The sequence below is a fragment of the Athene noctua genome, chromosome 4, assembly GCF_965140245.1.
Source record: "Athene noctua chromosome 4, bAthNoc1.hap1.1, whole genome shotgun sequence".
NCBI lineage: Eukaryota > Metazoa > Chordata > Aves > Strigiformes > Strigidae > Athene > Athene noctua.
The window spans coordinates 69,837,614-69,863,788 of record NC_134040.1 but is presented as its reverse complement, the minus strand read 5'-3'; positions in this window follow the sequence as shown (position 1 = coordinate 69,863,788).

Genomic DNA, 26,175 nt, shown 5'->3' with positions numbered 1-26,175 from the left:
CTATGTTGACCGGACTCTTAAACACCTCCAGGGATGGGGACTCGACCACCTTCTTGGGCAGCCCATTCCAACGCCTAACAACCCGTTCTGTAAAGAAATACTTCCTGACATCTAGACTAAACCTTCCCTGGCGCAACTTGAGGTCATTCCCTCTTGTCCTATCACTTGTTACTTGGTTAAAGAGACTCATTGCCAGCTCTCTGCAACCTCCTTTCAGGTAGCTGTAGAGGGCGATGAGGTCTCCCCTCAGCCTCCTCTTCTCCAGACTAAACACCCCCAGTTCCCTCAGCCGCTCCTCGTACAACCTGTGCTCCAGACCCTGCACCAGCTCCGTTGCCCTTCTCTGGACACGCTCGAGTCATTCAATGTCCTTTTTGGAGTGAGGGGCCCAAAACTGAACACAGGAATCGAGGGGCGGCCTCACCAGTGCCAAGTACAGGGCTCAGATCCCTTCCCTGTCCCTGCTGGCCACGCTATTGCTGACACAAGCCAGGATGCCATTGGCCTTCTTGGCCACCTGGGCACACTGCTGGCTCCTGTTCTTCGGGCTGTCAATCAACCCCCCCAGGCCCCTCTCTGACTGGCAGCTCTCCAGCCACTCCTCCCCAAGCCTGTAGCGCTGCTGGGGGTTGTTGTGGCCCAAGGGCAGCCCCCGGCATTTGGCCTTATTGAAACTCCTCCAGTTGGGCTCAGCCCATGGCTCCAGCCTGTCCAGGTCTCTCTGCAGAGCCTCCCTACCCTCGAGCAGATCAACACTCCCACCCAACTGGGTGTCATCTGCAAACTGACTGAGGGTGCACTCGATCCCCTTGTCTAGATCATCAATAAAGATGTTAAACCGGAGTGGCCCCAAAACCCAGCCCTGGGGGACACCACTCGTGACCGGCCGCCAACTGGATTTAACTCCATTCACCACAACTCTCTGGGCCCGGCCATCCAGCCAGCTTTTTCTCAGCGCATCGTGTGCCCATCCAAGCCTCGAGCAGCCGGTTTTGCCAGAGGAATGCTCTGGGAGACAGTGTCAAAGGCCTTGTTAAAGTCAAGGTAAACTACATCCACACTACATCAAGCACCTACTTATGTTGGAGAACTGTTTTCCACTTTTATTTTGTTTTGGATTTTTTTATTAGGGCTCTCAATATTAGATTAAATAGGTAAGGTAACTTATATTGTTCTGGAGGTATTTGTACCACTGTATTTTCCTCTCACATGTCTAGTAAAATAATACTAATACATGCTAAACAGCAACAACAAATCAATATGATATTACAGATATAGGATCCATGCTTAATCTGATGTTTTAAATATTTTTTTAAACAGATGAAAAATTGAAATTAAAATCACGATATTGTTAATTAATTTTTCCTTGAACTAACACTTAGGCTGGTAATCAGTTATCATGTGAGAGATTAGGCCTGAAAAATAATACAAGGTATTTGTGTCCTTTCTTTTGCATAAAAAATGTCAATCCCTTTCCATTAATACTGTTTTCTACTCTTCTTTCTTTATATGAAATTCCATATGCAATTTGCCTATTGTTCATAAAGATAAAGTAAGAAAAATATTTCAACATATTTATGCTGTAAATTCTCATGTATATATGGTTGTAGACGATAAATAGGCCAGTCATGGACCAGAAAAAAATTTATGATAAAAGCAATCATTCAATATCACAAACGGTGGATAACAAATACTTAAATACTAATGAATGTTAAAACCAACTGTAGACTGGCATTGTATAAGAACAACAATCTGGAAGAAAGAATTTTCCATCTACTAATTGTTTAAAATGATTGTTTCAAGCACCAAACTAATTCATAAATATCAACCCATTCATGAATAAAAGAATAGAGAATTCACTGAATAAAATACTTTAAAATGAACATTTAACCCACTTATATTCAAGATCATCTTCCTCAATTTCATATTTGGAAATGCTAGGTAATGAAGCTTTATCATTACCACTTTGTGCTGATTAAATACCATAATCCTCTTATTTGTGCAGATCCCTAGTGTTCCCCACCTTTATTAAAAGCAGGGTTCTAATGAAGCTTATGAGGTGTCACTAGGTAATTACTACTTACAGTGTGAAATGAAGATCAGTTCCAAGCCATTTGCATTTATGTGCTAAAACTAAATGATTAATGTGGATTTTTACACATTTTTAGATTTAATTTTTTAGTCTAATGAAACCATAAATTTCAAGCTTTCAAAAATATTCCTATCTCTTATTTAATTCAATACATAATTGAGAACATGCTTTTGCTACAGATGGAGAGTCCTTTTCAAATTTGAATTAATTCAGTGTTTTGCTGAGCTAGTAGATTAAATACTACAGATTGCCTGATGTTCACTATGCTAAACCTTAGCTTTCAAATTAATGGCATGAAATTTTGGAAATTCACAAGGTCAAAAATATTTTCTGAAAAGGTGATGATAGCAATATTTTCTGCCCACACTCTGTGCACTGAATGACACCCACAAAGTGGTGGGAGCTGAAAACAGTCAAAAGCAAAATTCTTTTACACCAAAGTGAATAAAGTCCAAGTTCAGTTGAATATTCACTATATACAATACATTCAGAGATAATACTTCTTTCTAAAGAAGTGAATATATTATGCATCTGGTAGTACAGACACCCTATGCAAAATGATTATAAAAGGACTGTCCTTAAAGTTCAGGGAACTATACCAAGTTGTGAACATCAGACTGACACAGTGACTTCAGTGAGAGACTTTTTGGAGGAAATAAAAGAATGCCAAAGAAAAGAATTCTTAAATGGTCACATATATAAAAATTAAAAAAAAAAAAAAAAAAGGTCCAGTATAGTTTCTTCAAAACTTGCACAACTACTTCTGCCATTGATAGATCTGTCAGGGAAATGAATGACAGTCAAAATGGAAAAAAAAAAAAAAAAACAAACATCAATAACCCAACACTCTTTCCACATCAGTATTTAGCATTGCTGAAGAATGTTATTTTCTGTGCTTTACATGAGCATTCGTATAGTCTTCTGCTCCTCTATGCTAGGAGTGGTAAGGATATGTCATTACCTTGACTATCCCAGCTTTTGCCACCAGTTTCTACCAAGCAATCATGACATTTTTCCTTGAGAATGATGATAAGCACTAGTATCCCCTGACTCATACTGTCACTAATAAAGTAATGCTCAACTCTCTAGTATACCTACTACTACACACAGTGTATATCTAAGGGCTACTTTATCTATCACTATACAGAGAATAACTCATAAATCTTTCTGTATAGTAATATGTCACTGGGTTTATTGCATGAATAAAACAATTGCTTGATATTCAGAACTGTCATATTTTGCCTTTGACAGAAGAGAGTAGTTATCATTAGAAAGATGTTAAAGGGTGAATCACTATATCTAGTTACAAAATCTAAGAAAAATTGTCTCCAAAATGCTCACAGTAATAATAGTAGTTAACAAAATTGCCATGGACGATTACAGGTAAATCGTACAACTTATAAATCCCTAGGTTCAAATTTTCCAGACATGGGGGTATAAAATTCAGAGCCATACCTCATTCTTGCTCTATAACACTTGTGACAAGGTGTCATGCATCACCGACAATCTAGTGATTCATGAAATGAAAACTCTTTCCTGTTTACATCAGTGCAGACATTCCCCAGGGGTTCTTCACAAAACACCTGTCCGGTTGAACAGCATGCAAAGCATGAGACATTAGCTATCTTATAAAATTCGCTTATTTCTTTTTTTTTCCAGAAGTGCTAGCCTTAGAGAAAATGAAGATCTATTTCACTTTCTGTCACTAGAATTTAAAGATGCTCTCAGTGGAAGCAGCAGACTGATAACCTCAGCACTGGTGTTCTCTACAAGTCTTTGACAGACATGCAACATTATACGTAATTCAAATGGTTGCTTTTGCATTTCTTTCACCAGCCTCTTCAGATTCCCTCTTCAAAGAAACACCTCTTACCTTAGGCAGAACTATAGTTCTGAAGCATTTCTCACAGCTGTGAAACCAAGAGTGCCCTAGTTACTCCTAACCCAGAGAATGCAAAGACCTGCTTGGCTTCCTGTAGGCAGTATGGAAAGAAATTAGCCACCTGCGGAGGATAATCCTAACGCCCCAGCTGTAAGAATAAAGCAGTCTAGAGCAAACCAATGGAGAATTATATAGCCATGCATGTATCTAACTTTCTACCCTGCCTTAAAGCATGGTGTCTCTGCCCATGCAGAGAATGGAATGCAGCCTGGAGCCTATTCTTTAGAGTGAAGCTCTACAAGTACTGTTTTTTTCCAGAAAGGGTAATGATGTTACTGCTCCATGCTGGGTGGTTGCTGAGTTCCTTCTGAGTGAGGAAATATTGAAATGCAGCCCTCTGGTGTCACACAGTCCCACCAGTCACACCTAGTACATAAGACCATACCAGCAGCCCTTCATCAGTCAAAGATTGTGTGGCTGTTGCTGCTGCATCCATGCTGTTTGGAAAACACTATTAGATTGGGCTTCCCAAGGGACTGCAGTCTTGCTCTGGACAGCTTTTGGATTATTGACAGGCCTAATATTTCAGAGCAGAGCAGTTCTGAACATGCACACAGAGCACACAAGGACTTCTGTAAATTCCAGGAAATTACAAAATTTCCAGTTTTGTAAATATCTCATAAATGGTGGCATTAGTGAGCAATTTTAATTTTAGGGGGTTAGCACTTGCATAAACTCCTTCAGACACTCTGGCTTCTTGCCAGGTTTTGTTCTGTCTAGAGGCGTTGAAGCATTGCTCTAGCTCACCCTTTCTCATTATTCTCATGATGGTAAACTGTGAATATCTTTCTAAAGCCTCTTTGCCTCAGAAACTAGCCACAAACAACGGCATGAAGTCTTCCCTGATCGGTGTTGTTATGATGAAGCAATGCTGGTCATGCATAAGATTTTAAGGCACAAAGCATTGACACTTTGGTAACTATTTGGACTCAGAAGTTTCCTTTGGGATTTAGATGCTGGTTTCCCTTTCTTAACCATAATCCAATATTCTCATTCTGTCACCCTTAAGTTTTTGTGCTTATATTCCAGTTGTGTCTCTCAAAAGAAAATTCAAAGCCATAATCCTTAATGAGGCAAACTTGGACATTTCTAAGAGGAGTCATGGAAGTAAGATGTCTGTGGAACTGCCACATCTCTCATTGCTTGCTATTATTGGTATAGAGGAACAATTTAGTGCTATATGCACTGTAAGAATTTTGCTCTACATATGTTGTATAGCTGACTGACTTACATGTCTTATAAAACAATAGAAAGAGCTCATTAACGTTTTTGCCCACTTTTCACTTCTGAGTGATCTCTCAACAATACTTGATTAACAGACTGAAATTGAGAGCACTGTTTTAATTCTGAAACCTGCAGAGATGGAATGATTGCAAATAAATTATATTAGACACCATCATTTTGATCTAGTTCAAGAGCTCTTGAATTTCTTCACAGCTCTGAAATAGTTGGAAATTAATTCTTCAATGTAAATGGGACTACTTTTCATAATTGTGGCAGTACTTGGGTTAGGGGGACAAATTTCTGGTGAAAGCATGCTTTCCTTGAAAACTAAAATTTATGTTTCTTTAACATAGAAAGCAGTATCATCATGTTTATACCATAACAGTCTGTCTATGGGCTACCTATATTCCATGGACAGTAAATGAAAATATTTAGGAATTCAGTCCAAGACAAATTACTTTCTCTACCACATTTGTAATAATGCACAGCATGGAAGATGACGGATAATGTAGCATGAATTGCACTCTTTAGCTCACACACAGAGACACATTTGAACATTTCCATTCATCTTTGTCATCCCTCAAAGTGAGAAACTACACTGTTCCCAAAGCATGAGCTGCTACATCAGCTTCATGGTGAGAAGTATCCCTAAATCTACTAGAACAGTAAAACTGAAGCTGTAAGTGGGGTTAGGATTTGGGCCAGTAATTATATCTAGATTCAAAACTATGTGTCAACTTTTACACTCTAAGAAAAGCAAACTAATTCTGGTTTTCCATTCCTTTCATAGTCTCATAGTAATGATTTTACAAAGAACTGTATTGAAGCTTTTGGACGTAAGTGAAAACTTGCTCTTGTAAAGACCTTAAGAATGGGACTGAGAAGAGTAACACTTAAAGCAGACACTACAGTACTTAGATTAAAACATGACATTTCTAAGTTTATTAAATAATTTTCAGTTACATGAAATCTATTGAAATTTGTTGTGTTATACTCAGCCACAAATTCATCTGAACTTTTTTTTTAAATGCAGTAATTAACGTATTTTCAGAATTCCCTACACAGGAACCTGCTAAGCTTGGACTGTGAGCTTGTTGTGATTGTTGCATGTTGCCATGTTGTAACTGGGAAAGGATAAATGGTTTCGTGTTGTTTTAGCGAGAAAGGTGCTATTCAGATTTCCCTTTCTTGTGATTTTGGGAAGCTCTAATAAAATAAATTGAATAATTTTGCAGATAGTGTCTATCACAGGAACATTATTTTTCATCTAAATTGTTATTCTTTTATATGTTACATAAATCTTCACTTGTAAACTTGTATGTGAAAAAAATTCAGCAGGCATCAGAATAAGCTAAAAAGAGCTCTCATGAAGGACTGTCATTAACAGTTGATGCAAGAAGATCTTGTCATACATGCAATGGAATATGTGGTGGGTTTTGATAATGCTGTTTCTGTTGCTCTCTCAAAACTAGTCACTTTGTAGAAGCTAATTCATTCCTCTTGGTCACAGCAGTACCTCTTTGTCACCTTGAGTAAGTGTTTTTCTGATCTTGTTCCTGCAAATTACAGTGTTCCCATGAGCCTTTCAAAGGATTTCTTGCTGTTATGGTGTAAGTTATTTTTCTAAACAGAAATTGGCAGACATTATTTATTTATTTTTAGAAAAACAAATATAAAATTGCCCTCTGACAAAACCACATCTTAACTCTACAGAGAGAGTTTACCAAAATCAATGGCCTAGAACATTTTTTAAATAAATACAATTACACTGAGAGTTTATACAGAGCTGTATTTGAAATGTTGTTTAAACATAAAAGATTCAGAATCCCACACTAAGCTTTTTTCCCTTAGGTTTGGATTATGTAGGATCAGACTCAGTTAGTATATAAACATGTAGAACTCAGTAATACTTTCAATGAGAATTTCACTTCCATCCTGGCTAGATGTGGCTTATTGTCTTTAATTATTAGCAGATATCTACTACATCAGTAAGCAGCCAGCTCAGATAATTTTGAATTTTGTTTTTCCCTTAAACTATCCAGCTTCTAAAGACAAAAGAATTTTCATGTCCCTAGAAGATAAGTAAAATTCAAATTATTTATGATTCATATTCTATGATTATTATCCATATCTCTCTCAGGATGTATTTCTTTACCTCCTTGTTTCCTATTTTAAGTGTTAGGATTATACAAACACCTATAGTAATGTGCTTAAAATCAAAAGATAGTTATTTATAATAGACAAAGGTGTTGAGCTCAATATGAATCACTTTTAGGTCTGTGAATGTTGTAACATGACAATATGTACAATGATACCATAAAATATTACTGTTTCATAAATCTTAAGAGCACAATTATTCATCCACCTGTTCATCAGCATAACTATTCAAAAGATATTTGTCAAACACTGCTTTGCAACCAAAATATTATTGAAGTACTCAAAACAGCTCCACCTAAGAAAAGGTGATGACTCCATAAGGACCTCACCTTGGATCTTTTATGTTTTCCAAACTGTAAAGTTTCTCACACCTACTGCACACTCAAGAGAAATGCATACACAGGCACGGACACACACGTGCATCAACTTGATATGAAGGGTGCTACCATGTGAATTCTTGTAGAGGCCCAACATTCAGATTATGTTTTTCTAAGCCTCAAGACTGGTGTTTTTACAAACCAAGACCAACATCTTAAAATATCTATGAACTTCAGTTTCAGATGAGACTGCTAAGAACTAACAAGTTGTTGCATTTAACATAGCAACATTCATCAGCTTATACAGAGTCAAGGATGTAAAACAATGCCAGCACACTGCACATTTCTCTGCTGAGCAGGTTTGCTATTTATAAACCGTCATAAAGAAATCGTTTTTTTCAAAACTATATTTGTTATAAGCACCAAGTAGAGTTGTTTGTGATGTTAAGGCCTACGAGCTGCTAAATGAACTACTGATAGGGTAGGTACTCATCCCTGCAGCAATTCTTCCAGAAAGAAAAACAAACAAAACCTAAACCCACAAAAACTAAGGGAAAAGATTTACAACAAAAGCCATCTGTACACATTGTCAATACTTAAAAAGCATTCCACCAAATGGACCCTTCCCTGCATTTATGATTAGCCCATTCTAGACTTCCCTTTTGCAGTTCTGTCGTATGTTACATCAGACATAGGTGGCTTTTTTCTTCTGATAAAGAGGATGGAATCATATTGCAGTTTCTTTACAATCTCCAACTTTTTTTTTTTTTTTTTTTTAATCATTTTAGGAATAAAATTGTAGCAGCATACATTCAGGGCATATGATTTTTGTACCACACTCACACCTTGGTTATACCATACTGGCTACAAAAACATACATTATACAGACATTGGCAAATGTGCTTCCGTGAGTATGTGCATAAACCAGAGAATATTATTTTATTTGAGGGGTTTCATAAAGAACTGCCCTTAGATGATTTTCCAAATCTATCTCAAGGAATTTGCAAGGTTTATCCTCCTCTTGCTTCCACCCTCCATTTCAAAATAAACCACACTCATGACTTCAAGGCTTCTAACTATTCATCTTTGATGCCACTTTGCTCTCTTTTCCAGAAACATGATAAGCTATAGTTCAAAATTCAAATCTTCAGTTATTTGGGTTTTTTTCATGTGATGAGAGCAGTTGTAGAGAGCCCAGACATAGTGCAATATGAAATGAAGAAAATATTGACAGGGGGGTCTTGCCATATTCTGTAGAGAAATTGAGAAAGAATTCTGCACCTTGGCACTTAGAGTAAGCAGCTACAAGAGCTGCCTCATACCCTGCTCCTCCTTGACTGTGAGTGCTCTGGAAGTGCTTCTAAGAATACAGTACAGAACATTTATAAACATAACCAGCAAAAGCACAGCAACAAAAGGCTTGACTCAAAACACCTGGAGTCAGTGAAAAGAACCCCAGCAACTACCACAGGTTTTGTATCATGCCACTAGAGCTGTCAATACCAGGCAATGCATTTATCTAACATCTGGTGCAATCCTGTTTGCAGCAATTACAGTTCAGATAACTACTTAAGTATTTAAAAAGAAAATCGTGCTTCAAAGTTTTTCATTTTAGTTAATTAAAATTAAAACTATGTTTTATGCCATAGTATAATTTAATAAGGCTTAATATATATTTCTGTCACTGTAAAAGCCTTCAGCCTATCATTTATAGCTTTTGAACAGAGGATGTCCAATACAAAATGGCAGATAATCACTTCTGTGTCTCATTCCATTAATTTAACATCGATAACTGAGTACAGAAAGAGTCAGAGATGAGTGTAAACTCTGCCATCCAGCAGGGAAAATAGAATTGTATCACTTGCCATTTGAATATTTGATTTTGAGTTCTTTTATTGCCTATTTACTCTTATTGTTGGATTAAATAGTCAAGGAAATGTGATGATGAGCAACATGACACAAAAGCACTGCCTTCCTCATTATCAAAGGACACACAGGGGACACAGAGAAGGCATGAATGACCTCTTGCCAGTCTTGTTCTCTGCTTTTTATTTTCTAGCACTAGCCATTTTTGTTCAGTTTTAACTTTATGTTACGAGTAGGGTAAAATACAACTGGCAAAAACTTACTTTGCTGGATGCTTTTATTTCTATTCCTTTTTCCCCATTTATGTATGTGTGTGTGTGTGCCAGGAACAGTGCCTGCAAGTTAGAGCACAAACAAAACACATCACTTTTTTTTTTTTAAATTTTCAAGTGAAACAATGTTCCTAATTTCTGCTTTCTCTCTCCATTTAAGAAACAATTATTGTCTATTTTGAAATTGTAAAATGTACATTTCTAACTTCATTGGAATTTGAAGTGCACTCTCCTTGTTTAGTGCTCATGATATCAGATGGAAAATCTTCTGACAGAACAGCTTTCCTCTGGAAATGCTGATTCAAGAAAGCTGGAACCAGCTGATTTCCAATTTTGCAGGCAATGCTGTCTGACTTCTTGCCAGCTTGCCAAATACCTTGTACTACAAACCACTCCCCAAAATGTAGACCTCCATGACTCCCCAGGTTCAACAATTTGGTTTCTGATGTGTTCGGGGAGACAGGGCTCCCAGTGTTTCCCACCCCCTCAAGCAGGAGTGGCAGAAGGATGCTGCAGAACTGTTCGGCACAGTTTCAGAGCCCCAGGCCCACCATTTGCCTAGTGAACCCTTCCAAAATGAACCCAGAACTCCAGCAACAGCCAAGTGAGCCTGGTACCTAGTAGCAGCCTGCACAGAGGCAAGCAGTGAATCTCAGAGCAGGGAGCTGCCTTGTGAGAGGTTATAATGCCCAAGTAGTTGCAGATATTGAAAGCTTGGCAACCTCAGTGACTCGAGTTTTGTGGCAGCTTTTTTATGCATGAGCTGAGTGACCTGGCTTGCTGCTGCTCCTCCGCTTACCCACTGCCTGGCCATGCAATGTAATACAACTGTCAGATAAAAGGTAGAGAGGAAATGTTTGGACAATCAGCTCTGAAAACCAAACCTCGTGTCTATATCTTTTGAATGGTCTATACTAAAAGCTAAAAGCAAATCAGAAATTGCAGATCTGGTTATATGTATATTTAGTGAATCTGTTTTATGAGATTAGAGCCATAAAGTGGTATAACAGGTGAAAATGTTGAGACCAGCAAGAAATTCACTTCAGCCAGAAAAAAACTTGTTAAAGAAAACAATGAAATTTTAAGCACAGGGCAGTCCTTGGAGAAGACATTGACTATGTCTGCAAAAGGACATAATCAACATGAAAAGCATAAGCGATCTCAGCTATAGCTGTGCCTGCACTATGACTAGATGAAAAGTTTTGAATAAAAGCAGGGCAGGAATTGTGACACACTTTAACAAAAGAAAAATTGTATCAGAAGCCTGCTGTGCCTATTTCTGAAAGGCAGCATTCAGGAGGCAGGGTGCTATTAAGTGGTTATCTCAGCTGCAAGTGTTATTTTAAAGGTCAGTATAACTAGACATTAGGTGTCTAGGGTAAAGTTCCTCTGACAAGTAATAATTAACTGGATTTCAGAGATGGTGGCTGAGTGCCCTTTAACAGTTATTTCCAAACAAGTCAACTGGTCAGTGTCTTAGCAAGAAACATCCAAAACAAGCTCTCGGTGCCACCTTATTTTAGATGCCCATCTCCTGGGCTAAATGGTTCTTGGTGTTCTCAAGCAGCCTGGTAGCCCTGCAGTTTAGGGCACAGGTCATTGTCATTCACTGGAGGTATTTCCAGCAAGCTGAAAAATATCTGGAAACCCCATGGAAGACATTGTGTAAGTCGACCTTTTGTTCAGATCTTTGATTTTAAAAAACAAATCAAACAAAAAAACTCAAACTAAACTACAGGCTTCTTAACAGTAAAGATCTGCCTTTTCCAGTTAGCTCTATTGTCCAACACTCAAGGCAACATGTAGTCCACTCCACATGCAAGTGATAATCCTTTTAAATATGAAGGTTATAAGGAAATCTGCAGTGTATAAATTCACAGAACACATTTCACAATTTTATCATGTTTCAGTGCTTGGCTGTTGCAAAACAAGTCAGTGATTAGATAAGGGACATCATCTACAGCTTCTGACCTCAACTGGATACATCTTGAATAAAAAGCTTATCATCATTATTTGTCAATGTATATCTCAAGACCCCATGGCCAACTGCTCCTGGGAAGATTAATCCAAAGCCACAAAAAGAACATGTAGTATCAGTTTCTGCTTGATTTTGCACAAAGCTTTTTGTAGTGTGTTGTGAGCAGAAATCAACAGCATTTTCACAGACTGAGGAAATAAAATGAGATACAGTTTGAGGAGCAGACTGGAACATGATGAGACCTGAGCTTGGGAGCCATTCCACAGTCTGCAGAGGCTAGCAAATATGACAAATTACTTGCCAAATTTGTGTTCAACATTTCTTAAAAGAACAATTCCTGGTGACAAACGTGTTCTGCCTTTCCATGTATACATATACATAAATAATGCCTTGATAATCTCTGGTAGCAAGTGGGATCAGTGAACTGATATTATTTTTATACTGGAGGTGCACAGGTATCTAATGTACAATTTCTTTACATTTTATCAGACAGAGAAAGAAATAAGTGGGGCACAATGAAATTTCGAAAAGTGATATGTAGCCACAATGTCTCCCTGTGCTACCTGTCTACAAATCAACATGATTAATCCAGCACACATATCTGCCTGTTCCTATTTTCAGTAGTCACAGAGAATAGCAAGGATTCCTCTTCTCCATGTGTCCCTATTCTCCTCAGAGGTGATTTGTTCAGAAAGCTCCTGAACTGGTTGTATATACATGACTTATACAGCCTGTAATATTAATATAAAACCTATAACATAAGTACACAAGTTGCAAGTTTCCTACATTTCATTAATAAAAAATATATTAATGTCAATATGATTTTCAGCAGGGTAAATGTTGTAATTCTAAAATGTTGACAGTTCTACTTATCCACATTTTATTTCTGCGCTGTGTCTGGCCTTACAGTTCACAAACAAACCTAAGAGCGACCAACCTGATACACATCACAGGTCAGTACTTTGCACTGACCACCATCCATGCTTGCTTTCTCTCCTGTGCCCTGGGTAATAGCATTAATGTAGAAAATATAACTTGGTTTCCTTTTCTGTAAATTGCCAGTACTTAACTCTGGCTTCTTCAACTTTTCTAATACAGCAGTTGACTTCTGAGTCACAACTCTGGATCACATTGCACTGCTTTTATATTCAAAACCTTGGCACATATGTACCTTCCGGCATATTTTCAAAGGTGTTTGGAAGACCTTCAAGACTTGTCTTTCAGTTAGAATTCAGAATTAAAAATTTTCTGTTCCAGGAAACACTTGTGAAAGTTCCAATATTAGTTTCCATTTTTCTCATGGACAAAGACAAGGTATTTCAAAGTTTATCACTGGGGAAGAGTAGAAGAAGAGAAAATTACACTTTAAGGTTGCTTAGAGCTTGTAGATAAATCACCAACCACATCTTCAGTAGACTGAGACTTAAATATTGTTAAACGGGCAGCAAGTTTTTCCAGAAGTCCAATACTCTCCTCAATCACCCCAATAACTTAAAGCCATGTTGGCTATGATCCTAATGAAATGGCATGGTGATAAATACTAAATATAAATACTAAATATATAAAATATATATTTTTAAAATAAATCCTCAGAATATCATTCTAATACAGCACGTGAATTTGTAGCACTTTAAGAAGTAAAGAACCTTGTACTAGCCCTAAATTCAGAAGTGGTTCCTGCATTCAGCTAAAGACTGAATTTGGCCTACAGATTTAATTACTGCTTTAGAATTTGCTGCTGAAAATAAGTAGATGAAACAAGCCATCAGCAAGTTTAAAGCTCAAGGTTTATATGATTTTATGTGTGAAGATTTTGAACACTTACAAGGCTTCCTTGCTTAAAAGATTGAAACTTAGATTTAAAGATCTTGAATCTAAAATAACCTCAGGAGAAGTATTACAGAAATAATTAATAATTGATCCTTGGCCTTATCAAGACCTATTTCTTTCTTCCAGTTAATTTCCCTCTTTGCCATCAGGTCTTGTTCAAAGATACTACCAAGTTACTACAGGCAAATGTTTGGTCCATCATATGAGTGTTGCTCACACAATACAGCTGGGAACAGGATTTGACCACTGCTTTTAACACTGAAGGAGAAACCTCTTCTTATCTGTTCTGCATTTTTTTTATTATAAATATAGATTTCATCTGGATACTACATAATAGCTGTTGTTGAGCATTATTGTGCAGCAAATACCACAAGGAGTAATGTGGTTAAGGGGAACAATCACACTGGGTGCAGGGATTGAAGGAAATGCCCTCATTTATATTTGTTTAAGTTTTGCTCACAGAACAAATCCAGGCTAATGTTTATGACTGAGTTGAATAAATTATTTTACTTTGCTTAGCCAGATACCACAAAACTTCTGAGCACCGAGGATAAGCTTCTTCTGGTAGTATCAAGGGATGTATTTTTTTTATTTTTTATTTTTAAAATGTAATCATGAAACTAATAGTTATTTTGTATAAACACTGAAACTACAAAAAGATATTTAAAACTTTTAGTTAGGAGGAGAAGAAACTTTTAATCTGAATCAAATTGTGTTTATTACTTCATTATACCACTAAATGGAAAATAGACCTTAACATTGGCTCACTTCCAACACTTTAGTCTATTAATACAATGCAAAAGAAGAAAAGATAATGAAGCAAGGAGCCTCTGTTAATTTGATGATGTGGCTAATATTGGCAGCATGGTTTCACTATGATGTTCCAGAAGATATATTTCAAAATAGTAGGTCTGCCAGTTTTCAGTAACAATATAAATGAAGTGTCTTAATCTTTCTACAACCTGCTAAAACCATTTAAACACAAGCTAAATTTGTTATTTTACTTTTTTCCCTGTATAACTACCTTGAAAGCAAATCCTGCTTTGCTAGCATAAAGCGGTATAAATTTCCTAGTTTGTTACGCTTCTCATTGCCCAATCTGAGCCACTTCTTTTGGCTTTCTACTAACACCCACAGTTTACATAATACAATTGTTTAAATTACACCAAACTGTAAAACAGCCACTAATTCCATTTATTGTGAGAGAACGGTAGAGAACTAATGTTATCAAATGAAAGCTTCCATGAAGAGTGAAAACATTTGTACAATAGAATAAAAAGGGAATGAATACTGACCAGAAATCTGTTTCTAAGAACAATATAGGTCTTATCCTCACAAAAATCCCCAAGAAAAGCAGTCCTCAAATCCTGTACTCTGTCAAAAGCAGACTTCAGTGATGCCAAGCATTTGTAACACCTCACAAGAGTCTAACTTGAAAAGATCTTTTGTTATGGCTAGCTACTGTTCTAAAACAAATTATATGTCCATTTTTGCATAATGAATGTGATACTCTTGAATTTTTAAAATATGTTATTTTATTCTCCCTTATATCTGCATCAACACTTAATTTAGTTTCTCAATTTTACATCCTACAGATTTAAGCTTCTGGTGGCTTTCACTTGGTTCCTTCTTGCTTAACACCACCAGAAATAAAGTACTTATGGGAGAGTTCTGCTTAAAGAATGAGCTCAATGGTGACACAAAATTATCTTCTGAGCTACAAGAATAAGGTATGTTTGAGTTTTATAGAAAGCCCTCATCCTTCATCATCTTGTTACCTGAAAAAGGGCATCAGACATGAAAAGCAACTAAACTGTTCTAAAAGTTGAAGTATATTTTGGTACTTATTAAAACTACAAGACAAAGTGTGGCCTATTTCTCAATATAACCTGGTTTGCTTGTTAGCACAATTAAGACTACATGAAGATATTGGCCAGCCTGATGTGACATAACTTTGAAAAACCATTTCAAGAGGTACAGTTTCCACAGTCTCCTTTGTTTCATACAGTAATCTGTTGGGATTCTAGAGGGCTTTCTGCGAGAGAATGGCCATGTGAGCAATCCTGTGTGAGAACAAGACTGATAAGAGCCTCAGCCGAGCAAGAATGCGATAAGGATGTGACCCTGAATGAGGGGGGAGAAACTCGACGAGACAAACAACCCCTGGAAGGTGTTGGGATGGAAGAGGAAGTTCCACAAGGCAGGAAGCCTGGCAAGGCTGATGTGGCACTTTTTATCCAATCATACGAAGGTTTAAAGCACGGGCTAAGTTAACTGTCCAATCTTGAGGACTTGTACTGCATGTTACGCACGTGTGTGGGAGAACATTATAAAAGGGCTTTCTTAGTTGTAATAAACGGGCATTGCTTGATCACATTGGTCGTGTGCGTGCTCAGCTCTCCCGCAGTAATCCTTACACAGTATCATGAAACAATGGACTAGTCTTATTTTACAAGGATATAATAATAGTATAACAAGATGAAGATAACAAGGGCCAAACATGTTGTGGCTGATACATTACAGAATCCATTTTGAACTGTACTGTTTATATTGCAAGCCATTTGGATGTGTTTTCACCTTCAGTTTATGACTACTTTTAGAAAGTGCCACTTGTCTTGGATCGGTCCTTAAAAGCAGGAGAAGATTTCAGGCTTGCTTATTTCTCTTCCTAGACAGTTTTCTATACCTGTGGAAACCTTCAATGTATCCTATAGAATCAGCTGACATTCCAGGAGCTAAATCAAAACATATTTTCATCTGCTCTTCACCTAATTAACCAGGTAATCACATCAGTCAAAAATATCATGTGGCTTAAACAAAGACAGAATGTTGCAACAATATATCAATTTGAAACTCATGCCCACCTATCTGATTTGGAAACAGAAACAGTAATCTAGACTAGATGTTTAACACCAAGACTAAACTCTAACTTTGGAGCTGTGCAAAGACTAAAAAAATTGAATGCAGCAAGGTTTTGATAAAAACAAAACCAGAAAAAATAAGAAAACACCCCAGGGGTCTTTGCAAACTATGCTAGATGTCTTCTCATAAGATTTATGGAAGCAGAAGTTGGAAAACAAATTTCAAGAGAGGAAAAAAAAAAAAAAAAGAAAATAATTCTTATAATGTATGTGGAACTTCCTGTGGGAATAAACATTCACAGTTGATTCACAAACAAAGAGTGGGAAACCACTTGTCTATACAGACACATACAAACATCTCTTATGCAAGCGGACATTTAGAGACAGTTAAACTCTACAGAAATGTATTCTTCCATCTTTGACACCATGTTCAGGAATTCACTCATTCTCACTGGTTTCCTCTTCTGTAGCTCCTGAGAAACCAGTTCCAAAGAGGTCACTGGTGTTACCACAGCAAGAGTTGTTAGAATACATGTTCTCTTGGCAAACCTTATTTTCCACTACTCTAAACCTGTTGTTTTGACCACCACTGCTTAATCTAGCAATGCTTACTAGCAGTAAACATATCCTTTAATCTTTATTCAACATTCTTTTTCCACATTCTAGATGCTGTACCAAGTGAACATATGGTTCAAAAAATTTGCATCCCTTATATTCAGCATAAAGAGGATTATGCTTCATTTCTTATGTTCCAGCCAGCACACACATGCTCCTGAAGTCATACAACATCGGACTTTTAATAGCCTTGTCTGTGAAAGCTGACAGTACTTACAGTCTGAAATTGATGCTACCAGGACCTTGATACAGCATAGCCTCTGATATTTGGAGCAGAAGTTTCAGTACCCTAAAACTCAGAGAGTCATCACAGTCAAGCAGCCACGGGCAAGCACGCTAAAATATGCTTTTCTGCCACCATGTTATGACATCAGGCTTTGGAGAGAAATACAAACAGATCATTCTGAAGAACATACAGTGCTTTCACCTTCAGTGTTTTCAGCGTATACCTACTTCAGTGGGTACCAGGTTCTAGTTCCTTCTTTAAAAGGAGACACCTTGCCTTGAAAAAAAAGGTTTTATATGCTTGTCTCAGGCTGGTTATAATCAGCCGCTACTGTGGAAGGATGGGAAGAGCTGATGATAATTTTTACACAGCTTCCCACATTACCTGTAGAAAGGCTTGAGGCTGTTGTGAATCAGAAGTTACTCATCTGATTGGAGCTCCTGCAACAGTTCCTGGTGATAATCTTAAGTAAGGTTCAACTTTGGAGATGAAGAGAAGTTTAAACTTGACAAATACTCTCTTATCCATAATAGACCATGAGGTTTTCAGAGTAATAGCTTACCAATAATAGAATGGCAGTAGATAAAAACATATAACATTGAAAAGCAAAAAAACCACAGCTGTTTTATATGATCTTATATCTAAAAATCCTTACTTCCTAAGTAGGTGATTTTTTTTTTTTCAAAGAAGAGACGAGAACATTTTCATTATAAAAAAATAGTGTTTCTGTGTATGTAATATCTGACTGAAATTTATGAATTTATAACTCTAATTAATATTACAAGTTTGGTGCAAGGATGGAATGATTATGGTTAACTAAAAGCACACAAACTCATCTTTAAGAAATGTGGCACTTACAGATATTGCATTTCTGAACCATTCTGAGTCAATTCTTGTGAGTGAAGAGAAGAATGTGAACATAATGAGAAAAAAATCAATAGTCAGCAGAATTATTTCAGGTGAGTAACTTATATAAAAAAGCGTATTTTTTTAAAGCGCAATTCACTTTGAAGGTTTTAACTGAACTGCAGAAGGTCATGGCTTTTATTATGGTTACTTATAGGATGTTGCTAAAAAGTCACTAATCTTTATTACTAACACCTATTATACTAGAGAAAAAGCTATCTTTCTTCATCTGTAATTCTTGCTATAATCTGTACTACTTTTCAAAAGATTTAGTTATCAATAATATATATATGTGAAGAAATCTCAGAAATCTGGTACCATTATTGAACATTCTATGGTGTTTAAGATAGTCTCAGCACTTACTCTATAAACCCTTGCTTTCAGAGGTTTATGACTGGGCCATAAAAACCAGTCCATTGTATAACTTCACTTATTAACTCTTACTTTAGGAGTCTGTTCCCTCCCCCCTTTCCCCTTCACTAAATATCCAGAAAATTTTCTTTACCTAAGTTACAGAAAGTTATTTTTAGATATCCTCTTTTATGAGTGATTTTCTTCCAGTTCCTTTCCCTTCACAATTACACAGCATGACATTTTAAATTATAACAAACCTTTTAATATAAATGTATGATGCTCTCTCAGCTTTCAAAGACATAGATTATTAATAACCCAATAATTCTAGAACATTTAATCCCCAAATCCTGACCTTCTATTTTAGCTTGCCTCATTCATTATTGAGAAATAAGGCCCTTAGCTGTTGGTTCTCTTTGCTGTTGTCACAAGCCTCAGCAGCATCCCCACCTGATTCTGTATCAGTCTGCCACCATATATAGAAAACTTTGAAACAGAACCACATTTTCATGGAATATTTGCAGAATTCCCGTATCTTGGTGCTTGCATTGTCACTTTGTATCTCTGTGACACAGACACAGGCCACAACACTAGCTTCACATACTCTTAGCAGATTTTGGTGTTACCGTAGCACCAGCATGTCTGGTAAGAGTGATACCCTCTATATTGTGAAGAATTTCATTAGATTTCAGATGGTATCAGAAATTCTTAGCATTTCAACTCAGCTGCAAGCCACCTGAATGGCTGTCAGCCAGCCATAGCTACAGTAATCTCCCACATATATGTTCCTGCACACATAGGGTCTTGATCCTACACTATTGCCAAGCACTCAGATTCATATTATCCAGAATGCCCAGCAACTCTCTTTGGCTACTCTGTCACAATCATCTCTGCAAGTCAGAGACTGACCTGATTGCTGCTGTCTCAGTTGGGAACGGCCTAGCCTACATCACCCCACCCTTTGCAGAGGATCTGCAAAGGATTTACTTGTCAGCAACAGTCCATTCTGATCTTCTGAAAGAGCAAAACAAAGTTAATAGTGCTGAGATACACAAAAATCTGTCTGAGCTGGAGTTATTGGTGAGATTGGGCAAAGGGTGGGAAGATAAAAATGTTCTCATATAAATAGATCTCATCAAAGACAGCTGTTTATGTGGTAATCCTTGTCCCCTTGACTCTTAAGAGGAGCTCTTATCCTTCATGAGAATCCATGTCACTCTTCTTCCTGGTGTTAGTTTGTTCAAAAAACCTCTATAATGAATAAACTAACTCTTCACTGTGTCCAGCACTGTCATCCAAAGTAGGCGAGTTTCCTGTTTTGTGCAAGCTATTGCACACTTAGCCTTATTTGACAGATCTGGTACTTTGGCACAAATGGGTTTTGAGAAGCAGTGGGCAAGTAGCTCATCTGACTTTTAATCCATTTTTTTCTCCCTATCACCCTGTGATGGTACTGTTGAATAATAGGCAAAGACTGGTAGGGCTCCTTTTGTCCAGCGTTAGCAAGGGATGCATACGAAAACTGACCAAAGGAGCAGTGTGCAGGCTCTAGAAAAGTCTGGCTTTTTCATGTGTGCTTCTGGGTGAGAGCTGCGGAGAGACCCTGCGGGTCTGAAGGAGGACATGGCTGAGCATTATTACATGTTCAATCCCATTGCTGCATTCCTAAGTGATCTAACAGAGCACTGGTCCTTTCTCAAGGAATATGTTGATGTACTATAATAAAAAGTGTATTGATTTGTCTGTCAAACACAAAGATAAACTCATGGACATTCCCAGAAATAAGGCAGAGAGTTCTCTTGTCCCTTTCTGTCTGAAAAGAAGAAAAAACACATCACACTTCCATTGAGAAACTTCCTGTTTTCATTTTTTCTTATCTATTTATCTATTTATTCGCTTTCATCCATTTCTTTTTTTTTTTCTTTTTACTGCTTTCTTCATGTTGTCTCAGCTTTCTTCCCTGAGGCTTGATGCTTTCAGCTGGCCTGTTGAACCCAGTTCTTTCCTCAAGCAAAAGATAACTGAAAGCAAGTAAAATCAGACTGTCTACTTAGTTGTTTATGATATATTGGCACTCTCCTAGATTAAGCCCTCTTAGGAAAGAGATTCATATGTCTATATTGTCCCAAAGTTTCTAAATAACTATCTGGGGAATTGACATAAAATCAAATAGACTGATTGCTTTTAGTTTCTTTACTCTCTTCTCTTCATGTAGTTCACTGAGAGTTTAAACTCCACTGGGAAGGGCATCAGATTTGTTTATAGTATTTCTAATAGCACACATATGGGTCAGTGAAAAACAGAAATAAAAAGATATTCTAGACTCATTGCTTTTCACTTAGTGTGATCTACTGAGGCTGCACACTTGGATTCTTTTTGTAAGAGTATCACTAACTTTCAGAGTAACCTTCAGTAAATCATTGAACCCCATTTTTCCTTAATTATGAAATGGTGATAGTAATATTCGGTAAACCACAAAACACTAAGTGTGATCATTATTATCTAATTAACTTCAAATTTTGTCATTTCCCTCCCAGAAATATATACATACTAAAACAAAAATTTAAAAACCTGCAATATTTATAACCTTCTTCAAGGCCTTTCCCCAGCAAGTGAAAGACACTAATCCACTGGTCTTTATCTTGTGGAACAAGGATTCTACATTTACAAGTCATCATCAAATACAAGGGGAGGAATCTGAGGAAAGTTACTGGTTTCAGAAGTCCTTGGATGAGGCCACGGATTTTTATTTAACTACTTAACAGGAAACAAGAGAGTTTCCGTTAGATTATAGAGTAAGAATACTTGGTCTTCAATTGCATCTCCCATTCTGAGTGATTAAAATTACTTTGCTTCTGTGGGAAACTGCTCAGCTATAGCTGCAAGGTTATGTTCTTTCTAAGAGCACAAGAAACCTCAACCTGGGCATTTCTATAAATGATTGTGTACACTGGATATGTCATGTCTGTGAAAAAGGAAAATTAAAATTGAAGCTGATACTAAATTTTCATACTAACACTTCCACAGAACAATCAGATTTCAGGATGAAATGCAAGTGAAATAATTTTCTCTTAACTTTCTTATCAAGTTTAAAGTTCAACAAACTGCATCCACTCTTTAGAAATGCTAAAATTATAACTGGCAATTCTGGATCATTTATTAATGGCAGTCACTTTTCTAAAAATAATGTTATCTGGACTCTAGCAAAACAGGAACTTTTTGATTATAGACTCAAAGTACGCATCAGTTGGCTGGGATACAAGAAAGCATACGAAATAACTGTTTAATTTTTGAAACAATTTCCTAATTGCGGAGAGAATTAAAGAAACAAATGAATCAAGTTTCACAGATAAAATTTTCCTGCTCTAACATCAATAGATATTTCTCTTTTAGCAAGTCTTCAACCAAAAGAAGCTGATTCTGCTCTGAACCATCTGTTTTATTGTATTTAAAATTACATATAATGATTATATGTATTTGAACATTTAACATTTCTAGCTACCTTGAGAGAAAAATGTAATTTTATAGCCCAACTCTTAATTTATATTTTGGCTCATGCACTCAAAAGGGAGAGAACATCTGCTCTGTAGCAGTTTTTCAGGTCTCCAATCATAAAGTTAGTCAAGATTTTGGAGAACTACATAGAAGAGCTTCAGGATTGCTTCAGGCTACACTGAATTGCCAATAGTTACCCACTGAACATACAAGTAGCCACAAATGAGACAATTTTGTCCCCTTTGACAGGGAAACGACTCAGGGCCTGTGCCATATTCAACCAGATAAACAAAAGTTATGGTCACCATTATTAGGGACTTAGTGTAGGTAAGAATGTGACTTTAAAATATTTATTTCTACAGATAAAACATTACTTTGAAGTTTAGCCAAGTCCAAAGCTATGTCTGAAAACAATATCAGGTATTATATGAGAGTCCTCATTGTCTTTATTTTATTTCCATTTTAGTTTGTTTCCTTCTCATCCTCTCCACTCTAAATATCACCAAAAGTACTTGAATAAAGAACATTGTCAAGAGAAATCTATCCAAGTTCATTGCCAGCAATAATGCAAGTCAAGTAGTTGCTAGCTATTTTATTTCCGATTCTTAATTCCAGCAACCCTAGAAGTACACCAAAGCAAAACTTTTTTCTTTTTTTTTAATTGAAACGTCTCTGTGAACATTTTTGTTTCTAACTTTGAGTAATGTAGTTCAATCAATGTTTAGTTAGGTGTCCTAATATTTCTTTGTATCTGAGCAAAGGTATTCTTACTTTGAATTCTGTTATGAGTTTGATGAAGTGTTACTGCAGATTAATAAATTTACTGTGAATAAAGGAAGTGCAGCACAGTATGGGGATTCACAGCATGGATGTATTTCTAGTCAGTAACTTATTTAACTGCTGGTTTAACAAACTTTCTTAGTGAGTCAAAAGAAGCCAGAAGGTACTTTGGGCACTAATAAAAGCCTGCTAAGGAGACCTGTAGATTATGTCTAGTTATTTGTTGAGATTGTGAGGAAGATTTGGTGCAGGGGTTGATGTAGTGTTGATAAACTGTTGTTTGAAAAACCTTCCCATCAATTCAGGGTAGGGATGTTCCATGAAATACTGCCAACTTTTTGCATAAGGGGAAATTTCTACCCATGCATGCATGCTCCATATTATTCCCACATTTTTCACATTTTTACAATTACATTTAAATTTTCTGTTAAATATTTCTTTGTCTTTATATGATTAGAGTATATTTCAAAGGGAGGAATTTCTTTCTGCTGCAAGGAAATTTCAGAGTACAGTTAGTTTTGCTGGGATGGTGAGGCACAAGGCAGTTTATTTATTGATTAGGAGCCAGATTAAACATGTTGAACTAAAGGGTTTTGTCTGTTTCTGTGTGGTAAAAGAGCTACATATATGAGCTTTTCTCATAAAATATTTATTGATAGAGTCTTTTGGATATTATATTTATTATAAAATGGTATTAAAATACAGTAGTGGAACTACAATATTGTTTCACAGAAAAGAAAATAATTACTAAAGAAAATATATCCATTGCCCATTTTAAAGTGCTTAAGCATTTTTTTGGAAAAACATTATGATCTTTACCCTGATATGTTGCATAGTACGAATGTGTAAAGGAGTTATACAACTTCTCTGGATTAGCAGCTAAGGGATCCCTTAACGATGCATTGATGGCACAGATGTCACTACAACATCCACTTTTTGTCACAATGAAATAGAAGTGAAAACTTGATGGCAGAGGCATACCACAGTGCCACTTTGCTCTAGCTGACCTCTAGCATGTGTAATGACACTTTGGATACACTTAGAGACTGACATGATTTATTATAATGGTACCAAAATGAGGCTAACAGAAGGTTGGAACAAAAGTTTTGCCCATAGTTGAATAAATCCAGAATGTATTGTAGCTGTTTCTGAATTTATTTTAAGATGCAAACACAGTGAAACTGTAAAATTCTAAGGACTTCTCAGAATTTTTTCCAAAATAACATTATTTAAACATTTTGCTTCAAACATCATGCTTAAAGTATCCAGTGCACATAAGAATTAGGATAATGATAAACACTTAATCTAAATGCAGGAATGGAGAGGAAGTTAACCAACACATTAATTTAGAGGATTAATGGGTTGTTTCCTCACTATACTTTTGTAATCTGCTTAAGTGTCACAACGCCCTACTATCTCAGGGAGATTACTATTTTCTATCTCATCTGAGAGAAGTAAAGAGTCACTTGAAAATGTTGCTTATAAAGCTATATTTCTCTTTCAGGGATCTTGCCAGTGTTTTTACAAATCGTTGATCTCCTACTGCATATTTTCACATTTGATACACAGTTATTATTTACAAGCAGTATGAATTCATTAGCTTTATGAAACTGATAGTTACTATGCATGAGTTGCTTCCTGTCCCCCAGGACTGAAATGAAAGTGAGATACTGCAGCTCTAAAGGCTTCCCTAAAAGAAATATTCATAAGTAAATAATAGTATAACTAAGCATTTGTTAAATTGACACTAATGTCTTACCTAAATTGAAGAAAACCTTAGCAGAATTTGAAGATGATTTGGCTCCTTAATTTCCAGTGTCAGTCTAGAAGACCTACATGTAGTGATGACCTTGCTTAGAATGATTTTTTTTTTGGCTGTGACTGCAGACTTGTTGACACCAGAAGTCCTTCTCATATTGCTCTTATGGTTACTAACATATTTCTTTTTATCAAAGCAACATGTTTCTCAGAGTTGTATCAACTTTGAAAGTTTCTGACTGGAAAGTTTCCAAAGTTGGATGTTTTCTGAGGAGAGGAATAGGGAGAGAGATCTAAATGAGAAACTTGTCTGTTTCCAAGGAGAATAAGTAGTTTGACATTAATCTTTCACAAAAATAATTCATTATTTCCACCATTGAGCAAAAATAAATATGAGCTATCACAAAAATTTTACAGCTACCTTTTCCAGTGAATGGCCTTGTGATGACTGATCAGGCAGTTAAAAACAAAAACCTGTAGAAGTAGGTTGTCAATAAAGTCACTGCTGGTACTCTCTTTACAGGTACCAGAAAATAAAGTTTCATGTAACATGACTTAGTTTACATCTTAAAAGCCAGTATGCTCTCATTCCAGATAAGCCAATACAGTCTGGAGAAACTTGTATTACTTGCATGAATCAAGTCTGGCTTCCAACTTTAAAAGCTTCTTTTACATATTTTTCCATTTTCCTTAGCTTATGTTCAGTTATTGCAGCACAGGAATATATTTGCTAAGGTAATATGAATCTTGAAAGCCAGGACTAGTACCTCCCATAGAAGGTTTAAGAGAAAAAGCCATTTAATTGTGTTTTTTGAAGCTGCACAAATGACTTAAGAAAGTAGGGGAAAGTGAGTGTTTCTGACTGCTCAGTTAAATTAGCAATTTTAATTAGGTGTACTAACATATTTATGAGGAATGTCTTCTGACCTCATAACTGAACAGTGTGGACAAGATAGGCAGGAATATTTGTCTAGCAGACCTTGAGAGTATCTGTCATCTCCCTGTCACATTCAAGCAAGCATCAGCCATATCTCCCAGCCTACATCCTCCTGTGACAGAAAGGAAACAAATGCAAGGGTTTGATGAGATATAGGGCATACCCCAGATAGGTTCCCAGTCCTGATAATCAGTGAATGTGGATTTGTAGGTCATCCACAGATGTCTTGGACCCTACAGAAAGCCTTTCCTTACTTTCATCTTCTTTCTAGTGTCTTTGCCTTACTCTAACACTCAGCATCATAAATATTAATTACTTACCATCAGGGACACTTACTAACTCACTAATGATCACAGTATAACCACACTCAACAATGTAACAGAAGAGAACAAGCAAAACAGATTCAGCATACAAATAAACAAGCATTTTCAAAAAACAGAAAAAGTCACACTCACAAAAAAAAAAAAAAAATCTAATTAAAAAGACCAGTTCAAAAGCAAGCAAAACATCCAGATAAACTGGGTACTAATAAGTAAGTTTCATAGATTGACAACTGAATGCGTTGACA